Source organism: Brassica napus, unplaced genomic scaffold, assembly GCF_020379485.1.
Source record: "Brassica napus cultivar Da-Ae unplaced genomic scaffold, Da-Ae ScsIHWf_1148;HRSCAF=1631, whole genome shotgun sequence".
Lineage (NCBI taxonomy): Eukaryota > Viridiplantae > Streptophyta > Magnoliopsida > Brassicales > Brassicaceae > Brassica > Brassica napus.
In genome coordinates this window covers 17,231-29,760 of record NW_026014572.1, presented here as the reverse complement: position 1 = coordinate 29,760, position 12,530 = coordinate 17,231, and positions in this window count along the sequence as shown.

Sequence of the window (12,530 nt, the reverse complement as noted above, 5' to 3'; positions counted from 1 at the left end):
ACAACGTTTTTTTTCATATTCTGGTTTATTCATCGCCATCAATCTCTTTAACGATGGGACATGAGGCTTCTTATCCTTAGGTATAGAACCGGGTTGAATAGTGTCAGTGCTTGAAGTAGTGAACAAGTTAGACCGGCTTTGAATAGAAAGTCTTGGCCTATACTTAATTTTTTTTGCTCAACATCGAGAATTGACCCCCTTGGACACTTTCATTGATATTAACATCTGACGATCACTACAACAAAACAGCGGTATTCTGACGGACATTCCGACGGAAAATGAAATCGTCGGAATATACCGAGGAATTTCCTCGGAATATACCGACGGAATTCCGAGGAAATATCAATCCGTCGGAATATTCCGAGGAAATTCCGAGGAAAAATGTGTTCCTCAGAAAAAACCGATGAATTCCGAGGAAATATTATAGCCGTTGGAGAGCTGTTGGGGGATTTTACAAAATTCCGAGGAAATTCCGACGAACTAGCCTTTTCCGTCGGAATTCCGTCGGAATTTCCTCGGTCTGTCGGCAGGATTTAAACTATAAATACAAGCACTCCTCTTCCTCTTCATTCACTCCATATCTTCATCCTCCCTCTTACTCTATTTACACACGAATTTGATTCATAAAAAATATGTCTTCTTCAAATTATTTTCGTTCTTGGATCGATCGACCTCATTTGGATCCGAACACGAGATTGCTTACGGAAGAATACCAACGAGGTATAACCGAATTCATGGGGTTAGTTCACCGAGAACCGGAAGCAAAAACATGTATGTTAAGATGTCCTTGCTCTAATTGTAAAAATAGAAAGGTTATTAAAGAGTGGGATGTTTGGACTCATCTATATTTGAGTGGGTTTACACGAAGTTACAAAATTTGGTATCATCATGGGGAAACTGATTATGAACATGGTAGTACTAGCGAACCTCAGCCAGCGGTTAGATTAGAAGAACCAATTAGAACGGATGTAGATTATGGTGTAGGTACTGAGCAGATGGTAAATGATCATTTTAGAGGGGAAGATTTACCCAATGCACAAGCTAGGAGATTTTATGATATGTTGGATGCTGGAAAGCAACCATTGTACGAAGGTTGCAGAGATGGTCATTCAGCTTTATCATCTGCTACAAGATTGATGGGCATTAAAACAGATTATAATTTGGCTGAAGACTGTGTGGATGCGATTGCTGATTTTGTAAAAGGTATTCTACCTGAGGATAATGTAGCTCCTGGTTCATACTACGAGGTTCAGAAACTCGTAGCTGGTCTTGGTTTATCGTATCAGGTAATAGATGTATGCAGCGACAACTGCATGATTTATTGGAGGGCGGATGAACAGCGGGTTACATGCAAATTTTGTGGAAAGCCTCGTTATAAAGATACGAGTGGAAGAGTTCCAGTGCCATATAAAAGGATGTGGTATTTACCTTTGACGGAAAGGTTGCAGAGGTTGTATCTGTCTGAACGCACAGCGCAACCAATGAGATGGCATGCGGAGCACTCAACAGATGGTGAGATCAGACATCCTTCAGATGCAAAAGTGTGGAAGCATTTCCAATCAAAGTATCCCGACTTTGCGTATGAGAGAAGAAATGTCTACCTTGGATTATGTACTGATGGTTTCAGTCCGTTTGGCAAGAGTGGAAGACAGTATTCTCTATGGCCCGTCATTCTTACACCATACAACCTACCCCCAAACTTGTGCTGCGACGAGAGTTTTTGTTTCTCTCGATTCTCGTTCCCGGACCAGAGCATCCTAAGAGATCACTTGATGTGTTTCTTCAGCCACTAATATATGAGTTGCAACAACTATGGGCTCAAGGTGCTGAAACATACGATGTTTCGTGTAAAGAAAACTTTCAAATGCGGGCAGTACTAATGTGGACAATAATTGATTTTCCAGCATATGGTATGTTGTCTGGATGGACAACACATGGAAGGCTATCATGTCCATATTGTCAAGATAACACTGATGTTTTCCAACTAAAACACGGAAGGAAAACGTGTTGGTTTGACTGTCACAGGAGATTCCTACCACCTGATCATCCATATCGTAGGAGTAGGAATTTGTTTACGAAGAACAAGAGGGTGTTTGACAGTTCACCTCCGGAAATTTGTGAGAAAGATTTGAAGATACAACTAAGAGATTTTGGTGCAGAAAGGACGCCAGACGTCGGTGGACATGAGCGTTTTCCGGTAGATGCTGTTGGAGAACTACATAACTGGCACAAAAAAGTATTTTCTGGGATCTGCCATACTGGGAGGATCATCTGCTAAGGCATAATTTAGATGTCATGCATATTGAGAAGAACTTTTTTGACAATCTCATGAACACGATCCTTAATGTTCAAGGTAAAACAAAGGATAATTTGAAGTCAAGACTGGATTTAGTCGATATATGTGCTCGTTCAGAACTTCATGTTGATGAGAATGGTAGGGCTCCTTTTCCCATATACCGACTTGATGCAGAGGGAAAAGATGCGTTCTTTGATTGGATTTCAAACGATGTGGAATTTCCAGACGGTTACGCATCAAATTTGCGTAACTGTATCGACAGAAAGGAAGGAAAGTTTACTGGCTTGAAAAGCCACGATTGCCATGTAATGATGCAGCGCCTCCTTCCGTTCGCCTTCAAGGAACTATTACCACGAAATGTTCATGAAGCAATTGCAGGGATAAGTGGTTTCTTCCGCGATTTATGCACGAGATCAGTGACTCTTGAAGGTATTGAAAATTTGAAAACTAACATAGCTGTGATTCAGTGCAACCTTGAGAAGATATTTCCTCCCTCATTTTTTGATGTTATGGAGCATCTTGTTATTCACCTGGCAAGAGAATTGGAACTTGGTGGACCTGTGCAGTATAGATGGATGTATCTGTATGAGCGGTATATGTTCCATTTGAAGAAGATGGTGAAAAATTTAAGTAGGGTGGAAGATTCTATAGTCGCACAGATGATCAATGAAGAAACTTCAAACTTTGCCGAGTACTACTTTCCAGCAGAAGTTCAGACCAAAAACAGAAGACCTGCTCGGCATGATGATAGAGGCGAACGGGCAACATATCATGTTACGGTTCCAGACATTTCACAGACGTTGGACGACTTAGCGGAAAACCAAAGGACCGTCGACTTACTGAGCAGGAGCGCAGTCATTTGCAAACATATTTGCTCACCAACTGCGAAGACGTTCTTCAATATGAGAGGTAAATAAATGAGCTTACAAATTTTTATTTTAACAAGTTGAAATTTAAATCTTAATTAATTACATTATTGTCATCATATACAGGATTTTCATGGCAGAAAAGCGGTTCGAGTATAGATACGCCACAGAGGACGAACTAGAAGAAATGAAGCAGAGAGAATTTACTGGATGGATGTTTACTTATGTGAGTGCTTTAAACAAATTAAAATATATTTTATCACATATTTATACTAATTCACATTTATTGATATAACATATATATATGTGCTATTAATAGGTGTCTGCTGGTTTGGCCAGAGGTGAAACATTTGACGATTGGATACGTGAGATGGTCGTTGGACCAAACTTTGTTGTGAAGTCATATTTCGAGGAACACTTGATATAACCTCTTTCCTCGGATATTAGTTATTTGGTTTATCTAGCAAGGCAAAGCTGAATACGAATTAAAAACTACTCAAAACACAACCAAATAAAACGAAGAAACCATGTAAAAGAAATACGAACTCATAATTAAGAAAAAAAATAAAAAACTAAGTTCAAAATTAACAGAAAATAAGACCATAAAACGTTAGAATAGAAAAGAAAATAAAATAGCGCGGTCGGAAATCAAATGGCAATACTGGCCGGTGATAGCTCCTACTCCTCGTCTCCTGCTCCAGATGTTCCTGCATCTTTGGGTCTCTTGGACCTCTTTCTTACCCTGTGTGTACCACTCGAACCCGAACCAGAGCTGGATAGAGAGTTGTCCCGATGAACTACATCATCCTTTTGGCAACGACACGGCCTGATACGTGAAATGGCAGCCCAGATCTTGTGTAGCATGTCGTTGTTTGTCTTTATGCTCTGATCTCTCCAATATTGTTGCTGGCGCGAAGTGGCGTTCGGTGGAAGCTCTTGCAGCTTGTACTGGCTTGAGTCTGATGGGAGTAGCTGATGGGGTTGTGAATCATCTGGAATGGCTTGTGCAGCCTCATCTTCTCCTTCTTCATCAACCACGGCCTTGCCTTTGGTCTGATATTTTGGCGTGAAGAAGGATGGCTTGTCTACTAGTGCGGTAGCAGGGGGTAGGAACTCAACTGCAGCCTCTGAAAGTAGAGCAGTCAGGCCGATCTGAGGCAGGTGGCAGTAGAGTGTTTTCTTCGCTCGGTCCTGGAATACGTAGACGTAAGGACCATCCCGATCGATCCTCGAGTGGGGACCAGCTATGAACTCCTTACTTACTAGAGAAATGACATCCAGGTAGTTCCAAGCAATGTTGTTTGATCTGTCCAGTGCTACCTGATGGTTCTCGCAGTCTACACCCACATGTGTAAGGATCCGAGTAATCACTGCACCAAATCCACATGCACTGCTCTTGGATTTGGTTACTTTCCCCTTGTATCCTGCTAAGTTTGCGGCCAGCACCGCTCCCATGTTGAAGGCAGTAGCAGGTGGGAATGTAGAGTTTCCAAATGCCGGTAGCAAATGCCTCACACCTTGGTACAGGAGGCACAACTCCCATTGCGTGACTGATGCAGCTGTGGTTGTCCCGTATAGCAATGAGCCAATGAGGCATGTGGCATATCTCAGTACTGGGCTCCGGATAAGTGACTCCTTTGCCTGAGAAGATTTATAAACCCCTGTGCCAATCGTTTCCCAGAAGTTCAACAGCTCTGAAATCCAATAAAGACCAGATGTCCTCTCCCCTGCACTCAATCCAAATAGTCCACAGAGGTCTGTGAAAGATACCTCAAAGTATACTTTATGCACTACGAATGCCAGAAAACCTTCCTGATGGCTATCATCGGGATGGCTGACGTATGTGGATGCTATGAACTGGCGTACCAACTCCGGATAAGTGGGTTCGTTGAGGTTGCATAGTTGGCCTAGACCCATGTTCTTGAACAACCCTTCAATGTCTGATTTGATTCTCAATATTGTCATCGTCTCAGGACATGCTAGTTGTGTAGCCGGAACGGCTACCTTCTTCATGTTGTTGTAGTGGGTGGTATCAGACTTATCCCACTTCTTTGGCCTTTGCTTCTCTCGCTGAGACGAACCCTCTTCTTGTGTGTTCTTCTTTGCTGATATTTTCGTGCGCTTCATTCTCTACAAAATAGAATCATTGCTCTCAACATGGTTATAATCAATTAAGAACTCAAATCAACATGAAAATGAAAGGCGAAATCGAGTTGTGATAAAAAAAACCAAATTGAAAAAAATTCTCAATCCCTAAATCATCTCAAATCCTGTTCCAAACTCGTTGATCACAGACAATTGTGTTCTATTCCATGTTTAAACATCTGTTTCATGCATATTTGATCAAGGAATCAACACGGAAATAAGAAATTCACAAAACCCAAAAAATTGCTCAAGAACACGATTTCAGAATGTGGAGATTCGCGGAGTATACCTGTCTTAGGGTGAAAACGAGTGTAGGAATCAGTTAGAGCTCGAAAAATCAAGGGGAATAGAGCCCAAAATTGTTCAAATCGGATGATTATAGAGAGAGAAAAGGGGGGGGGGTCGAATTATAGGGAAATCGGAGGGGATAAGAGTTCTGAGGTTTTGATCCAAAAAGTTCGGGTTTTGCCTTATAATTCTGTTTCCCGCACACGCATCGATCGATGTGTTTTTGTACAAACACGGATCGATCGATCACATTGTTACGCTTTGGTCCATCTTAGTGATCGATCGATGCGTTTTTGGATATATATATACATCGATCGATCCGTTTATAAAAAATCGTACGAGATTTTCCGAGGACATTCCGAGGAAAGTTTGAGATTCTCGATCGATCGATGGGATAGTCAAATCGATCGATCACATTGTTACGCTTTGGTCCATCTTAGTGATCGATCGATGCGTTTTTGGATATATATACATCGATCGATCCGTTTATAAAAAAACGTACGAGATTTTCCGAGGACATTCCGAGGAAAGTTTGAGATTCTCGATCGATCGATGGGATAGTCAAATCGATCGATCACATTGTTACGCTTTGGTCCATCTTAGTGATCGATCGATGCATTTTTGGATATATATACATCGATCGATCCGTTTATAAAAAAACGTACGAGATTTTCCGAGGACATTCCGAGGAACGCTTGAGATTCTTGATCGATCGATGGGATAATCTAATCGATCGATCACATTGTTACGCTTTGGTCCATCTTAGTGATCGATCGATGTGTTTTTGGATATATATACATCGATCGATCCGTTTATAAAAAAAAATTGACGTATTGAAACCCCAAACACTAGTTCCTCGGAATTTCCTCGGAATATTCCGACGGAATTCCGAGGAAGAAGAGGGTTTCCTCGGAATTCCCTCGGAATAATCCGAGGAAATTCCGAGGAAATAGGGTTTTTAAACCGAAAACAACGTTTTGCGGTTTGAATAACACCTATATAACCCTTATTAAGTGTCTTACGTTCATTATGAAGTCCAAAATTTGTTCCTTACCGTATAATTAACACTTTTCCGATTGTATGAACGAAATTCCACAACATAAGAGAAACACTTATACCTTTTAATGAACGGTAAAGGGAATACTTTCAATTAGTTTTGAAATTTATTATTTCATGGTTTATGCTCATCTATACAAAGAATCCTCAATGGTATGCATTACAATTGTATAAGAAATGAAATACGGCAAAAAAAATTGATGTTTTGAAACCCCAAACACTAGTTCCTCGGTATTTCCTCGGAATATTCCAAGGAAAGTCCGACGGATATTTTACTATCCGTCGGAATTTCCTTGGAAGATTTTCATTTTACCGGGCAAATATTTCGCGAAAATTGAAATTAGAATTCCGACGGATAATGTCCGTCGGACCCTAGGTTTTATAACCACGAGCCCCTTCTTCTTCCCCATTTCTCTCTTCTTCCTCTGCGCGACTCCTCTCTTCTCTCCGGCGATTTCCCCCAGAAATCCGATGATATCTCCGGCGATCTCCCCCTTCTCTTACACAAATCATGTAAGAACCCTATCCCACTCTCTTAGGTTCTATTTGTTAGGTTTTTGTGTAGTTTTGATAGATTTTTGTTAGGGTGATTTGGTTAGGATTGTGATTTGGTTGTATAATAGGTTTAGAATTGTGATTTGGTTGAATAATTTGTTTTGTTGAATTGATTTAGAATTTTTTTAGAATTTTTTTACTTTTTTTGTATTTATAAAATCGATTTTTGTATATAAAATCGATTTTTGTATTTTACAAAACGATTTTTCTATATAAATTCAATTTTTTGGATTTTACAAAATCTTTTTTGTATATAAATTCGATTTTTTGGACTTTACAAAATATTTTTAATATCTATAAAACTTTTTTTGTGATTAAAAACTATTATTTGGGATTTAAAAATATTTTTAATATATATATATATTATTAAAACTATTTTTTGTAATTATTAAACTATTTTTTATTTATTAAAACTATTTTTTGTTTATTAGAACTATTTTTATATATTTATTAAATATTTTTAATATCTATAAATATTTTTTTGTGATTAAATTATTTGGGATTTTTTAAAAAAAAAATTAATTTATATATTTCTGTATTTATTAAATATATTTTTTATATTTTTTTAATTTACAGGTCTCATGATGATCGGACCTGGCCTCGACAGCGTCGTGGTCGTCGTGGTACGGGGAGCCAGTCTCGGGATTCCACCCATTTTCAGGATTCTCCTTCGCCCCACAGCTCCAACCATATATCTCCCTCTGCTGCACCCGCTCCTGCTCCTCTCGCTCCCGCTGCTGCATCCGCTCCTGCTCCTCCGAGTCCTCCGGGAGTGATGAGTGTTGCGGAGTTGGTTCAACAGCCCGGTCGTGACCATCTTCCGTATCTCACTCCGTATCCACATGGACGGGGTCAAACATGATAATTAAACATTTTTTTTTCTTTAAATATGGATTCATTATTAACCGTTTGTTCTTTTTATTAGGTTCAACCGATCCGAGAACGGGATCAGCGCATGGATCAACCGTATGATGTACTCGGCCCTCGACAGGGGACATCCGACTTTCACTCACTTCCCTACCGACAAGCAGGTTCTGTGGTTTCGTCAGTTTGCGGTAAGTATTCTAATTTTTTACTTATATTTTAAATCTTTAATATAAATTTTCTACTAATTGTATTTTTTTTTTAGCAAGAGTTCAACTGGAATTCCGATGAGACGCTCTTTATCTATCACCACTTCGTCCATAAAGTTATGGACAACTATGGGAAGCAGATCCACGAGTGGAAGAAGAAGTGGAAAATCAATAAGGTTCGATTTAATTTATTAAACAATTTTTTAATTTATTAAACTATTTTTTAATTTATTAAACTATTTTTTTTTTTTTTATTAAAATGTCCCAAAGTCGATGAACGACACGGTCTGGAAGGAGTTGTGTGCGCATTGGGATAAGGAAGAGACGAAAGAAACTTCTTCCACCAACTCCACCAACCGCAGGAGCGACCGTAAAGGAAAGGGCATCTACAAGCATAACTTGGGTGCTCAATCTATTGCCACTCTGGGAGATCGCATGGTAAGTTCAACCGCTTTTTCTTCAATTATTTGAGTTTCAGAATTTTAATTTATTGTGCATTTCTTCTAATTTCTAATGTTTTTTTAATTTATGTTTTTTTTCAAGGCGGAAGAAAATGATGGCGAGCCGGTTGATGATCTCGCCCTAATGAGGAGGGCGTATACCAACAAGAAGACCGGCCAGATTGATGACGGTCTTGTGAGGGACGTGGTCGACCTGGTCCAAACTCAGGTGGTAGACGAAGTGTCTCAGCTTCAAACCGAGGATGACGCTTCGACGGCTTCGACCAACTTGTCCCGGTTTCGAATCAACGAAATCGTTGAATCCGTAAGTTCTTTTTTTTAAAGTTCAATTCATTTATTTCTTGGTTTAAATTTGTAAATTTGGCTATTTTCTATTCAGTCGGTTCCAAAGAAGAAGGGACCTTTGGTCGGTTTGGGTCGTCGCACCCGGTCGGTTCCTCCTTCTTCTGCACCACCGCCCTTTGTTGATCCAGAAGTACTTACGGCTCAGTTGAAGGACAAGGATGATCGCATATCTTTGTTGGAGACCCAGATGGCAGCTCAACAGGCGGGCTATGAGGCACAGAGGAGGCTGAACCAGCAAATGATGGAGATGATGCAGAGGATGTACCCGAACGAGGTGTTATCGGACATGCCAGACCCGTAGTTTTTTTTTTTCCAAAAACTCGGAATGTTTTATTTTTATTTGTGAAACTTTGAATATTAATTAATATGATTTCAATTTTAATTTTAATTTTATATTTTCGAATTTAAATTTCAAAAATTTTATTTTTTTACAAAAATTAATATTTTTTACATTCCGAGGAAATTAATTATATTTTTTACTCGATCGATCGATGCGTTATTGGACATAAATTCATCGATCGATCTGTTTATAAAAAAACGTTCGGAATATACCGAGGGACATCTTCCTCGGAATATACCGAGGGAAATCTTCCTCGGAATATTCCGAGGAACATTTCCCTCGGTATATTCCGATCGATCGATGGATATGTGTCCAAAAAGGCATCGATCGATGAGCTTCCGAGGAAATATCCCGATGAAGTTCTCCCTCGGTATATTCCGAGGAGATTTCCGACAAACTAGTGATCCTCGGAATTTCCTCGGAAATTTGTTTCCTCGGAATTCCGTCGGAAAATTCCGAGGGATTTCCGAGGAAAGAAGAAATTCCGAGGAATTATTTCCGAGGACTTGTTTCGTCGGTATGTCGTCGGAATAACGTTATTCCGACGAAATTCCGACGATTTTTTCCCTCAGTATCCTTGCTGTTTTCTTGTAGTGGATTCTTCGTTATATATATGTTGATGCTGCCTATTTTTAAAGCTTTTGAGTTGCTCTCTTGTTGTTGTATCTTGTGTTGCAAATACCTCTTTGTAATTATAGTTTCTGGATTTGTTTTCTCGAGTTTAACCGAGAGGACGTGAATATACTGATCATACCCATTTTTTGATCAAATATTTCAGTGAACACTGTCCCATAGCTTTTCCTTCTCACTTTGTGGAAGTTTTCCGGTAAGTGGTGTTAGCCTCACTTAAGTTTATGCTTATGTTATATTTACTATTATCCAAGTATTTTCCTAATAGGCTTCACACAAATAAGGGGGAACACAATCGTATATTTCACTGCGCGGTGCAAACATGTTGTTTGTGTAATTTCCCCACACTAAAACATCTCTAATGTAATTTTTTAGTAAGTGTTTAAAATAAATAAAAAATAATATAAAAATTAGAACGATGGTGAGAATCAGTTTTCATTTGAGAGTTTATAAAATATATTTATCTAAAAAAATTCCGCCACTATTTCTCAACTTTATTATATGAAACACAAGGTGGTGCTCAAGCGGTAGGCAGGTTCCAAGGTGCTAACCGAAGGCACTGCACTTCACCTTGTAACCAAGTGGATACGAGGCTATGCTTTATATATCCGATGTGAAGGTCTATTCGTGCACCATACCACTTTTTTGGAAATTAATATGAGTTTTTCCATAGGCCTGAAATACTTACAAAGTTAAAACACAAACTTTATTATAACTTTGGTATAAAATTTTATTTATAATCAAATATTAATATTTAAAATCATGCCAAAAAATATAGACATTAATTTTTCTCTACTTTTTTTCATTGTCTCTCTACTTTCTATTTTTTCTTATTTTTGAGAGATTCTTGTGAAAAATCATCAATGGTAATGCTTAAGAAACTCGCAACCGATCTTTCCACTTATCATCATAGAAATGGTTAAATAGTTTAATTAAAATTAAAACTGAATTAAATAATTTTAAATATTAAGATATTGTTATTAAAATATCCGGCAGTTGATCGCAGCTCTTGAAGTCGCCAAGCATTCTCTGGTTCAAGTTACGAGCCTTCGTGTCCGAGGTTGAAAGACTGTCATCTCCGTCGTAGTCACTGACGTAATCCTTTCCAGTTAATTCCTTGGGTATACGCTTGTAATAGCTGAAAGAAGAACAAACGATATCAATATCTAGATATCAATCACTTGAGAAAGGTTATGAAGGAAACCACATCCATTGGAGTGTGGAGAGCTTTAGAAGGAGACTATCAAACAAAGACATTCCTAACCGGATCTATATAAAGCAAAGCTTTGCGAGTTACAAGATGGATGAGAACAAGAGTATTGAAGAGAATCTTGATAAGTTTCTAAAGCTGGTGGATGATCTTGCTAGTCTTAACATAAATGTGTCAGATGGGGATCAAGCAATACAGCCAGTCTACCTCCACAAAACGATTCATTGGTTCATACTCTGAAGTATGGAAATGGCAAGGAGACACTAACTATCAAAGAAGTGATAACCTCAGCTTATGCAAAGGAAGCAGAGCTCAAGGAGAAAGGCTTAGGAAAGCGTCCTAAGTCTAATGCTGAAGGTATGGTGATCTCAAGAGGAAGGACAGACAAGAGATATGAAAATCAAGGAAAGTATAGATCAAAGATTAAAGGCTTCCATTCAAAGTCAAGAGGAAAGTCTCAAGCTAAAGCTAGAGAGTGTTGGGTGTGTGGAAGGAAGGTCATTTCAAACGTGACTATTCTGAATGAAAGGAACAAAGATCTTCAAACTCCACAAATGTGGCTCAAGAAAAAGAATTTCCAATGATCTTAACAGCGAGCATGTAAGATACAAAAGAAGAATGGGTTTTTGATTCAGGATGCACCTTCCACATCACCCCGAACAAAGAAGTTCTATTTGATCTAGAAGAGTTTGAAGGAGGTAAAGTACTAATGGGAAACAATACTATCAGCGAGGTGAAAAGAATTGGTAAACTGAAGATTGTAAATCCCGATCAGTCTACTGTGGTGCTGACTTGTGTAAGGTACATGCCTTCAATGGTGAGAAACTTGATTTCGTATGGTAAAATGGAGAAGAATGGTTGTAAGTACACTTGTGAAGACTACAAGGTTACTTTCTTCAAAGATGGCAAAAGGTGTTTTCAGGAGATTATAAAGACGGCTTGTATTACTTACAAGGACCCGTAGTTAAAGCTGAAGCTAATGTGTCTAGAGCTGATGTGAATCTCACAAACCGTTGGCACTCAAGACTTGGTCATATGAGCTTGAAGAACATGAATGTTCTGGTGAAAAATGGTTATCTGAACGAGGAGGTACATACTTTAGATTTATGTGAAGTGTGTTTTTGGTAAAAGCTGATAAGTTGTCGTTTCCTAGTGCTAAACATGTGACTAAAGAGATTCTTTGCTATGTTCATAGTGATCTGTGGGATTCTGTGTCTAATGAAGAAAGCTTGTCATGTTGTAAGTACTTTCTCATGCTGATTGAT